Here is a 12,828-nt window from a genome sequence, read left to right on the forward strand (position 1 = left end):
ATTTGAAAAATAATGTGTTTTTTGAACATTAAAGCATGTCAACATATTCTGTTACACCAAATACACAAAATAATGATCTTTAAAAAAGCATCATATGACCCCTTTAATAGTTCAGTGCATGATTTAAAGAGATGATCAAATGTTTCCTTATTTGTGGTTTGTAATTTATTAGGTCTTGTAAGTGTCATTGTAAATGAACAGGTGGTTTTGCATGATAGATCTGGCCTCAGGGAAGCGTTGAGGAATGTAATTGGAGGTAGGATGTATTAGTGGATTATAGCACCTTTCTGAAGAATGAGAGGCCTCTTTAGCCCCCAGCAATACCAAACCCTCTCCACCTTTTCTCTCTAGCCCCTATTTTTTTCGTGAGGAGTACGGTTAGATTGGAAATCCTTAAAACAATTAATACACTTCTAATTTGTACAAGTACTGAATGTACTGAATGTTCTAGAATATCAGATTTCTTTGTGTGATGTGTATTAAATCACTTGAAGCGTGTCAAGATCCTGTTATACAAATAGTTTTCTATCCCGTTTCTTAGAGAGACCGAGCTTAAGCTTATAGAGTATATTGAGTATATACTCAAATGATCCTTAAAAAAAAAAAAAATTCACAATTTTCACAAAAAAATATTAATAAGTTGTTTTCAACATTAATATAATAAATGTTTTATATCAGCATTTTAAAATTATTTCTGAAGGAAATCTGCTGATGAAAATTCAGCTATGCCATTACAGAAATAAATTACATTTTAAAATATATTAAAATGGAAATCAGTTATTGTAAATTGAAATAATATTTCACAATATAACGGTTTTTACAATTTTTTTGATCAAATAAATGCAGCTTTGGTGAGTATAAGAGACTTCTTTTAAAAACCATTAAGAAAAATCTTACCAAGCCCAAACTTTTGAATGGTAGTTGTAACGTGGGAGGCGTGACAACGTAGTAGTGGATCCAAGTGCAGGCAAACACCAGCAAACAGGTACAATCCAGAGCCAGACAAAAGAGTAATCCAATAAACAGGCAAAGGTCAGGGCAGGCAGCAAACAAGCAGAAACAAGGAAACAGTCCATGGATCAAAAAACAAGACAAGGCAACAAGGAAACTAGGGAACTCTACAGGCTAGACAATACTCAGCTATGAATGAGTGAGAAACCAGGCTATAAATGGGGTGAAACTGATGGAGGTAACAAGACACGGGTGAATGCAATAAGTGATGATGAATCCAGGCAAAGGATTATGGGAAATGTAGTCTGTGAGAGTGGCAACAGTCTGGGGTTGAGTGCCCTCTAGAGGAGCTTACGGGCACTCAAGTTGGTGATCATAACAGTAGTGTACATAGATAGATATAGATTCTAAGTATGATCAACTTATATTATTATTACAAATTAAATATTATTGAACCATAATTTTCTATGTAATTTTCTTGTAACATTTTTATAATAAGTATACACTTATGAAGTACTTGTGAATCATGAACAAGCTATTAGTTTATAGTTAATTCATCATTTATAAACTGTAGTTAATACATTAATAGACTCTATACAAATAGTGAGTTCTTCATTCATTATCACTGTAGTTAACACAATTATTATTGTTTAATTAGCCCATAGAAAAGGAAGTGTTAATTGGTAATAAGCTGCGAATAGTTCATTCATATTCACTGTCCCTTAAAATGTTTACATAATATACATTAAGGACACACACACACACACTGGTTTACAGGGATTCTTCGTAGGCGTAATGGTTTTTACAAACTGTATATTCTATCTCCTAAGCCTAACCCTCACAGAAAACTAACTCTCTCTCTCTTTCTAGTTATACTGTATATATATATATATATATATATATATATATATAGTATAACTAGAGAGAGAGTCCCATAATAATAAGTATACTTATTATAAAGTGAAAGACCTTGAGAATGACAAAGCCAAAGCAAAGAAGTGGTAAACTGTATCTCTTTAGTCTGTTGTGCAGGTCAATGCCTGTTCTGTGTACAGACTTGATGTCTGATTAGACCCGTAAACCATCCCGTTTCTCAGATTTAACTCTCTTTTCTTTCTCTCTCTGTTCTTGTATGTTTAGCTCAGATTTCTTTTTTTTTTGTACTGGGGCTAAACCTCATGTTAAAGTGATGAGGGACTCTATATACTGTATATATATATATATATATATATATATATAGTATAACTAGAGAGAGAGTCCCATAATAATAAGTATACTTATTATAAAGTGAAAGACCTTGAGAATGACAAAGCCAAAGCAAAGAAGTGGTAAACTGTATCTCTTTAGTCTGTTGTGCAGGTCAATGCCTGTTCTGTGTACAGACTTGATGTCTGATTAGACCCGTAAACCATCCCGTTTCTCAGATTTAACTCTCTTTTCTTTCTCTCTCTGTTCTTGTATGTTTAGCTCAGATTTCTTTTTTTTTTGTACTGGGGCTAAACCTCATGTTAAAGTGATGAGGGACTCTATGGAAAAATCACTCTGCACACAAAGGGAACACAGGAAGGCATTTCAATAGGGCCTAATTATGTGTGTGTACATGCACATGTGTGTATGTGCGGGAGACCATGCATTATGGCATGTGTACGTGTATGTGCAGTTGTCCAGTGGAGCTCAGAGGAAGTGTGGAAGTCAAATCCAAAAGGGGTCAGAGAATCTTTACTTAATTAGTAAAAAAGAAAATGTTTATTTGTAAAAAAACAAAAAAAAACAAATTATATATATTTGATTTTCATTTTTATTTGCTGATGTGTGCGTGAGAGAGAAATTTATTGTCGGTTTTGTCGCTATCAGATTAGTCTCTGGTGTCCGTTGAAAAGCCCTGAACACTGAAGCATTTGTTGAACCCTGAGCGGTACACAGTCTACTTTAACTCAACCTGTTCTGTGCAGTGGACAGATGACAGCTCCTGGCTTTAACTTGCAGGAAGCTGTGGTGCAGTTCGCTATTTCTATTGGCTATTGTCATGTTAAGCGCATAACCCAAAATCCTTCCAACTTCCATGGTTGCTGTCAAAAATAGCAGTTACATAAACCTGGGCTGTCCCACCCTCATGTCGGAACAGTGCATCACTAAAAGATTTGTGCTTGAATGATGCCAGCAAAGAAATGTTGAAATTTTTTCCCAATCAACCGTGAAAGGCTAGGCCTGTTTGGCTCTCTGTTGCTATCTTTGTCCTGTAAAGCTTTATTGAACTGTTGACACACACAACACACTCATGAACATTTTATAGAGAGTTTATAAACTATAAAATAACTATAGACTAGTAGCTTGCTAATTATTTGTAATGATTTGTAAGTACTTTATTATATTATTATAATAAGTATTATAATATATTATTTTAATAAGTATACACTACTTTATTTGTGTATACTTAACATTTTGAATATATATATATATAAACAAGTGTTTAATGTTTTTGAAAACTCTCTCCTGCTCACCAAGGTTGCATTTATTTGATCAAAAATACAGTAAAAACAGTACAATTGTGAAATATTATTAAAATTCAAAATGAATGTTTTCTTTTTTTTAATATATTTTAAAATATAATTTATTCCTATGATGGCAAAGCTTCATTTTCAGCATTACTCCAGTCTTGTAATATGCTGATTTGGTGCTCAAGAAACATTTCTTATTATTGTCAATCTTGAAAACAGTTGTGCTGCCTAGGTTTTTTTTTTACAAACATTTTTTTCAGGATTCTGTGATGAATAATCCAAAAGAACAGCATTTATTTGAAATAGAAACGTTTATAACATTAGAAATGGCTTTTTGTCACTTTTGATGCTTCCTTGTTAAATTAAAATATTAATTTCTTTAAAAAACACAGCTTTTAATAGGCTACTGATATGACTGGAGTCTTCATCTCATGTAAGTGTGCAACATTTCTTTAAGGGTAAACTTGTTTAATGAGGAAAAAATGACTGTACACTTTTAAGTGACGAGAAATGAACTTGAGCTTCCTTACAAATGCATGTCATCTTTAATCACTTGAATAGTATCATAAAAATACAACAGCTCATGTTACATTATGATAGGTTTTACAAGAGAACTGTGAATCCTTATCTCAGAAGTGTGTAAACAGATGCACAGACACCTGATGTGTGTTTGTGTGTTGAACCACACCCCGGCTTCTGTATTTCTCAATATAACCAACACATACACATGTAAACACATAAGGTTATCAAGAGGACATTGTAGGCACATGTACCCATTGGCTGACATGATCTGGCACCCAGCATTCTCTTCTCTAACCTTTCCTGCTCCACCTACCTCAGTAAAGATGATATCTGTTAGATAGAGCATGACAGAAACTTATTGGCAGTACACTTCCCTTCAGCCCCAGTCACTCATCTAAAGAAACCATGCTGCACCATGAATCATCTACCTTTGAAGGAGGTGTCAGTACATCAGCAAGGCTTTGATAGCAATGGCTCTACACATTCTTACATGAGCCAGAGTGGATTCTATTCTGAGGAGAATAGTACACTGATGTAAGACTCTTCTATGGCTCATTAACTGCAATTCACAGATCACAGAAAGACCAACCATGCTCCGATACGTCTGTGGAGATGTCTTCAGATAAATTGCAGCGTCCCCTATCAGTGCAATCCACCCAGATGACAGGGTGTAAAAATACAGAAAAATATACACTAATGTTCAAAAGATTTGGGTCAGTAAGAATTTTTAATATTTTTGAAGAAAGTGCTTTATACTCACTAAGTCTGGATTTATTTGACCAAAAATAAAGAAAAAATAGTAACACTGTGAAATTATTACAATTTTAAACAACTGTTGTAAAAAAAAAAAAAAAAAAAAAAAAAAACTGTTCTATTGTACTATATTTAAAAATGCAATTTATTCCTGTGATGGCAAATTTGAATTTTCAGCTGCCATTACACCAGTCTTTAGGGTCACATGATCCTTCAGAAATCATTCTAATATGCTGATTTGGTGCTTAAGAAACATTTCTATAAATTATCAATGTTGGAATTTTTGTAGAAAAAAGAACAGCATTTATTATGTTTTTTGTAACAATGTAAGTCTTTACTGTGACTTAATTTAATGCATCATTCCTGAATTAAAGTATCAATTTCTTAAAAAAATAAATAACTACTTACGAATTTTTACAAACTTTTAAATCACGAGTATTAAAACATGAGTATTTTCACTCAGACACCTGAATTAAAATAATTTTTTCCCACAAGTTTTCACTTTTTTTCTCAGTCTGTTTTAATCAAATTTCCTGACTTTGTAAGGCTCTATAGGTCACCAGATGCTAAACTGAAGGGTTTATCCTGGAACCTGTTAACAGACATTGTTAAACTTTAAATTCAGTAGCATCGGATTTTATAGTTATTTGACTTTGGGTGTGTAAGTAGTTGGTTATAGACTGAAAGTCATTGCATTGCCTTATAGATCAACGTTGTGATGACCGTGAAGATGTCTCTTCAAAAGATGAATGGCCATAGCTGAGGAGTTTTTACATTTGAAATGTATTTCTTATACAAGGAAAGAATTCGTCGTAAGCTGAAAAATGTTTGTAATACAAAATGTTTGTTTGTTTTTTTAAATGTAAAAGTGTTTATTTTCATGAAGGATTCAATTTAAAAATTATTATTATTTAAAATATGATACTCTAAAATCCATAGAATATTTAATATTAAAATGTTTTAACAAAACAGTACAATAACTCAAAATCTTTACACCTCTGTTGGAGAATTAGTGCCTTGACCACAAAGGAGGGTTTTCAAAGAACAAATTTCCCTTACGGGATTGACTTAAGCATGCATTAATCACTAGGCTGGGTCTATTTCTATTTTGTTAGTTCTTGTCTTTATTTTGCTCCGACACATTGAGAAAACAGGATTTATCAGGCATGACAATCAGATTAGCTTCTCTGAACAGTCCTGTGTTCGTTCAGGTTCCAGCCAGTTTGTAACACACAACCACACACACACAATGTGCACATGTAGAGGAATATACTGGTGTTCTGCACATACCTGTTTGTTATAAGATATGCAAAACATGTCACTTATTTAGATCATTGGTGTTTGTTGCTGCAAATCTGTAATGAAGTAATGAACTTTCTGACCATCTGAAGACACGCATTAATTCACTTGACTGACATGGTCGGCATGTCTCATATGAACACATTAAACTGTCATGTGACCCCCACTAAGTATTTAATGTTTCTACATGTTTGAAAATTCCTTTGCCACTGAATGCCATCAGCCAGATTTCACTGACTGTGACCTGGCTGGCATATTCAAGTGTCTCATCCTTTAACCTTTAAAATAACTTTACAAAATCTCCACCCTCTCCTTGTGTAATGTTTTTTTTCCACTCTACATCACAGAGCTCAAACATCCCCTGGTGAAAACAAACTACCGTATCTGCACTGGGGCAAGTCTCTGCAATCACGGTGATTCAGTTGTTATCATGTCCTGAAGTGTTTGGCTTTGGCCACATCGCTAGAGTCTTCAGTAAGACTCAGCAGAGTTATTAATGCATCTCTATGTCCCCTGGCTTGTTAAGTACAAATTTTGAGTATAAGCTAATTTGGCCATTGCTAGGGATGCACCGATACGATACTGGTATCGGTATCGGGCCCGATACTGAGCTCCTGTACTCGTTAAAATGCCCCGATACACGTGTAGAAATCGAATATTCAAACTGTTTATTCATTTTTCCACCCATGTACGAAAAACGAAAATTTAAGCTGATTTCTCGTTTTTCGTTTTTTGGAAAAAAAAAAGAAAATGAAAAAGGAGCCGTTTTCTCATTTTTCTACTTTCAATATTAAATCAAAAAACGAATGATCGAATGATACACGGATTCATTGCGTGTGTTTACACTGCTTTTCAAAAGTTTGGAAAAGTTTAATCAGATGTGATTAAAGTGATCAAAAGTGACAGTTTAGATAATTGTAGTGTCACAACAATTTTTATTTGAAATAATGCTGTTCTTTTTAAGATAAAACGTATCCACAAAAATATTAAGCAGCACAACTGCATAATGCACAATCAGCATTAGAGTTAGAATTTCTTAAGAATCACGTGAGTAATGACTGCTGAAAATTCAGCTTTGTCATTACAGGAATAAATGACCTTTTAACATATATTCAAATAGAAAACTAATTTCAAATTGTAATACATTTTCACAATTATGCTGTTTCTACTGCATTTATGATCAGATAAATCCAGACTTAGTGAAGGTAATAGACTTCTTTCAAAAACATAAACATTTTTTACTAATTATAGAGACATAGTGTGGTGTTTCTCACTAGCGCCCTCACAACTCTCCCTTACAGACACGCTTAGCAATTTTTATTGTTGGTTCTTTATGGGATTGCGCCCGCTTTCATCCAACTCTCACTGGAACTTTTTCTGAGCAGTTTTTGGAGGCTTCCGATCACCATATGATCTCTTTTCAGGGCTGTACATGAACTTTTTTTTGCACATAGCACTAGTGCTACAGAGGTTGAAAGTTTTGTAGCACAGGACACACACGTTTAGCACAAGAATAAAACATCTGTTTCCATCTCTAAAAACAACCTCAAATAGCAAAAACATTAATGTTGCATACAGGGCACATGAAATCCAAAACGTAAAAAGAAAGGTTTTCAGAAAAACATAAAACTACTTTACATTTCTCTGGATAAAAACCTATGGACTCGCATATGTTTACTTCAGATTTCTTTAGAGAGAATTATATTTTTCCTTTATTACCCAAAACAGGGTGTTGCGAGTTTTAGTGTGCCGTCTCGCAGAAACTCCACAAGTGAGACTCACAGAAGTAATAGAGCTTATGACGTTCCAGGAAATCCCTAGTATAACCAAAGACATACAGCTAGGGCTGTGCAAAAAAATCGAATGCGATTTTCATGCGCATCTCGTCAGTAAAGCCGCTTCTGGTGATTAGTAGTAAATCTCCAGCACATGCTTTCAGATGGAGCGGCATTTACTACACAGAGCCGTAGTTCACTGACAAGCTACACAAAATCATGTTCAAAATCGGCAATGAATCACCTGCGATTTTGAACGTGATTTTTTTTTGTGTAGCTTGTCAGTGATCTACGGCTCTGTGTAGTAAATGCCGCTCCATCTGCAGCCATCTCAGGAATGGGGCAGAGAGCAGCTTGAGTTATAAATTAGGCACAGCACCATTGTGTTATTGTTGTAAAGGTCTGCAGAACGGCCCAGACCCTCAAGGTCCTGTAGATCAGTTGTCAGCTTACTGTCTAACAGGCATGCCGACCCCTTCACACCCCTTTGAACAGCCTGGACAATTTTTTTAAAGACTTTAAGCAAGACACCAAAAATGTGAAATATGGTCTAATTGTTATTTTTCCCCGTCGCTTCAGAGATCTGAAGCTGGATAACATTCTGTTGGACGCTGAAGGCCACTGTAAACTGGCCGACTTTGGCATGTGCAAAGAGGGCATTCTGAATGGGGTCACGACCACCACCTTCTGCGGGACCCCTGACTACATTGCACCTGAAGTACGTCTAGTAAATCATAATGAACATGACAAACAGCTGAGGTGTTTTTTTATTTTCAACCTCGTTTTTGTGTCTTTCTCGTTCAGATCCTGCAGGAGTTGGAGTATGGCCCATCGGTGGATTGGTGGGCTCTGGGTGTTCTCATGTATGAAATGATGGCTGGTCAGCCTCCGTTTGAAGCTGACAATGAGGACGATCTTTTTGAGTCCATCCTCCATGATGACGTGCTTTATCCTGTGTGGCTCAGTAAAGAAGCCGTCAGCATTCTGAAAGCTGTAAGCAGCCCATTTCTTGAAATCGTTTTGTTTGTTTGTGTATGTGGTTTGTGGTTGGCCCATTTATCATTTCTTTTTCTACTTCTGTTCAGAATCGTTTCTCTTCCTGCAGTGATGTGTTGAGCTCCACTGTATGGTCATTCACCTGGCTCCATTTTCCTTCTGACCTCTCCAACCTTCCTCTGTTAATTTTCCTCCCTTTTGTTCCTCATTCATCTCTCTGTTCTGGTACATTTACCTCCGACTTACAACTACACTAATTTTGTGGCATATTGAGCAATATCTGAACAGGCAAAGAGTGTTTCTGATTGGCTTGTTTTTTGAGTAACACTTTATAAGAAAATTTCCTCCAGTATTTCTGCTATAATTATGAGAAAGCTGCTTGTTTTTAATATCTTTTTATTGTTGGAAAAAATAATAAAATGTTTTTTTTCACAGTTAATGTTTGTACATAATACATACAACAATTTTTAATTTAAAATTATACAATCATAAAAATATATATTATATAATTAATATAATATATATTAATATAAAGAAATCGCGTTTGGTCTCGTACTGTATCGCGTACCTTGTCAGTGTCGTGCGCTTTGCTTGGCCATTTGTTGTGATAAACAGGAAAGTGTGTCCAGCTGAATTCAATTTGAGTTTTGTTAGACAAATAGAAAAAGCTTAGTATACTGCGGCAGCGGTCGCCTGAAGTTCTCCTCGTGTGAAGACTGAAGAGTGTAAAGACCATCGATTCGTTATCGCTTACTCGTATCGCTTTTGAATCATTCTCTTTCCTACTACTTGTTTCACTTCTGTTTTCAGTTTTTATAACCAATTCTTACTATGTGTTTCCAGATCCCTACTATCACTACCACTCGCAAACCATGCATCACACACTGTAGGCAGCGCAATCCTAACAACCTGCGCACTTTCCCTATATCTCCTAATACACTACTTTCTTTTTCTATTGGTCTCTGGAATTGCCAGTCTGCTGTAAACAAAGCAGATTGTATTACTTCTATTACAAGTCATTCAAGACTAAACCTAATTTTTAAATAATTTAAATAATTTCTAAATGTATTTGTATATATAAAAATGTGAATACATTTTTATTGTTGAATTTTTACATATTGTTATTGTTAAAATGTATTAATGTATATAAAATTTGCATTAACCTTCTTTAATAAATGCTGTTAAAGTATTCTTATTTAGTTAAATATGATACCTAAGGCATTAACAAAATATATTAACTAACGAACCTTCTTTCAATGCATTACCATTTTTTGATTGACTAAAAAGAGGTGGGCTGCTCAACTGACATTTTTTTTTCTTGGTTTTTTTTTTTGCTGTTATAAAGACAAGTGTGATTTCCTAGGCCATCTTTTTCAGTGATATTTTCCTTGTATTTTTTTGGGTCGTATTCCACAAAAAAATGCTTACAGCTCCTTAAACACAGTTCATTTTTTTACCCCTTCTTTATGAATTATGTAATGTAAAATGTATTCTCTTTCCTCAGTTCATGACAAAGAGCCCCAGTAAGCGCCTGGGCTGTGTGGTGACCCAAGGACTAGAGGAAGCCATCAAAGTCCACCCTTTCTTCAGAGAGATTGACTGGGTCTTGCTGGAGCAGAGGAAGATCAAGCCCCCCTTTAAACCTCGCATTGTAAGCTTACATGATTTTCATACAATCAATTAACCCATTTCTGTAACTCAAAAAGTAGAGCATAGCACTAACAACACCAAAGTAGGGCTGGACGATATGGCCAAAATTTATATCACGATATATTTCTTAATTTCGGTCGATACGATCACCAAGGTTATGGGTTTAATTCCCAAGAAAGGCAAGAACTGGTATAAATTGACCGTATGTACCTTGAATGCAGTGAAAGTAGCTTTGGGCAAAAGCAACTGCCCACTGCTTAAATGTAAAATGTAAATCATGAAATGCACATTAGGACACGTCACAATTCATATAAATTTTTTCTGCAAAACACTCCGACACAGCACACCACGTTGACTTTATCTGTCATGTTCCTCCGTCTTTAGCGTCTGTGGTCTAGACTGAAAGTCAGATGCCACAACGGCACTTCTCAACTTCTGCTTTCCCATGGCGGTTGTGTTGTGTGTGTGTGCGTGTGTATATGTACACAAGTGGGTGCTTTAGATGGAAAGGTCACAGAAAGGTTCAGAGAAACCGTGACCGCCACTTGCTCTCTTGCCCTCTGAGTAACTTTGAGCTGGCGTTCTGTCATCACACTTTCTACGCACCTGTGGCTTTTAACTGAAAGTCTACACTGCTTCTTAGAACAGCACTGAGGACAAAATCTGAATCTTAAGTAATACAGACATTTGTTATTGTTGTATCATAATATTATTATTATTATTATATTTTTTAAAGGGTTAGTTTTGATGAAAATATATGAAAATTCTGTCATCATTTACCATGATGTCATTCCAAACCCATAGGACTTTCGTCCTCTTCATACTTCATTTTAACAAATTAAGATATGTTTTATGAAACCTGAGAGATTTCTGTCCTTCCATTGAAAGTGTATTACACCAAAACTTGACGCTTCAAAAGTTCAAAAGCATAATCCATATGAATCAAGTCGTTTAATCTTCTGAAGTCTTCTGAAGGAACTTGATTGATTTATATGATGAACAGATTGAATGTAGCCTTTTATTCACATCAAATATGGTAAACGGGAGCTCGAACATGCTTCTGCAAGAACCAATGAGGTTTTTCTCACGTGTCAAGCAAGTACGATTGATCTTCTGCATGAACCAATTGGATTTTTTTTCTCATGCGTCAAAAAAGTACAATTGAGCTTCTGCAAGAACCTGTGAGGTCTGTTCTTGCATGTCAAACAAGTATAGTTCAGCCTCCTCAAGAACCATTGAGGTTTGTTTGATCCCTTTATGAACTTTTTGAAGTGTCAATGTTTTGGGTTAATGACTTTCAATGGAGGGGCAGAAATCTCTCAGGTTTCATTCAAGTGTCCTCATTTGTGTTCGAAGATGAACAAAAGTCTGGCACGACATCGAGTGAACTATCTTTAAAGGTGAATTTCAGAAAACCTTCATAAAACCATACATCTCTGTCTGTCTTTGCTATAGAAAACCAAGCGCGATGTGAATAACTTCGACCAGGACTTCACTCGCGAGGACCCTGTGCTGACGCCAGTAGACGAGGCCATCATCAAACAAATCAACCAGGATGAATTCAAGGGCTTCTCCTACTTCGGAGAGGAGGCTTTGTCTTAAAGTCTAACTTGATGTCTGTCAGCACAAATATGTGTTAAACACACCGACAAACACTCAAAAACCCACATCGCATTGCAATACATGAACACACACTCCACAGATGTTCTGAAGACGGGGCTCAGACCAAACCAGAGCAGAACAGCCAGTCCCTGTGGTTCAATTCCCCTTTACTGCTGTTTTTGTTCTTTTATTCTTCTCCGAATCTCCAAAAAGAAAAAAACACTGTACTGCACATGGATCTCATCACAGGCCTGAACAAGTTTTGCAACCAATCAGAAAACGAATGTTCTCCAGAGCCCAAGAAGGAAGGGTCGGAACGCACTACCTTAAACCAAAATTGATGATACCAATGATTGTACTATTTCGGACACTAGTCAGGTCTTCGTAATCCCTTAATGGAAAGGTCTTGCCCTTGAGGAGGAATTTACCCTGCATATGTGACAATTGACATGTTGTGCTGTGCAGTCAAATGCCTTTTTGTGTATTCAGGTGACATTTTGGGAGCAATTTTATAAAATATACAAAGACATTTGTAGTGTGTATATATATATATATATATATATATATATATATTCCATCAGTGTTATGAAGGTCCATTTAGAATGTTAACCTGCTGTATATGGGTTGTGTTACGAAGTGTCGGCCTGAGTAGGTGTGTGCATGACATGTATGTGTCTGTGTGCATGTGTTTGCATGAATGAGAGCGAGAGGCCCTTGCCCTCCTGAAGCTCTACGGTTGTTTTCATGTTGTTTTGCAATGGCTTTTCATTTGTGCTCGACTG

General features: G+C 35.8%; 1 pseudogene; it reads left to right on the top strand.

The window, feature by feature from the left end:
• The window catches only part of LOC107700125 (protein kinase C epsilon type-like), a 64,307-nt pseudogene extending 51,479 nt beyond the window's left edge, over nt 1-12,828 (top strand).

This window comes from Sinocyclocheilus anshuiensis, unplaced genomic scaffold, assembly GCF_001515605.1.
Source record: "Sinocyclocheilus anshuiensis isolate Anshui unplaced genomic scaffold, SAMN03320099.WGS_v1.1 scaffold1135, whole genome shotgun sequence".
In the NCBI taxonomy this organism is placed as follows: Eukaryota; Metazoa; Chordata; class Actinopteri; order Cypriniformes; family Cyprinidae; genus Sinocyclocheilus; species Sinocyclocheilus anshuiensis.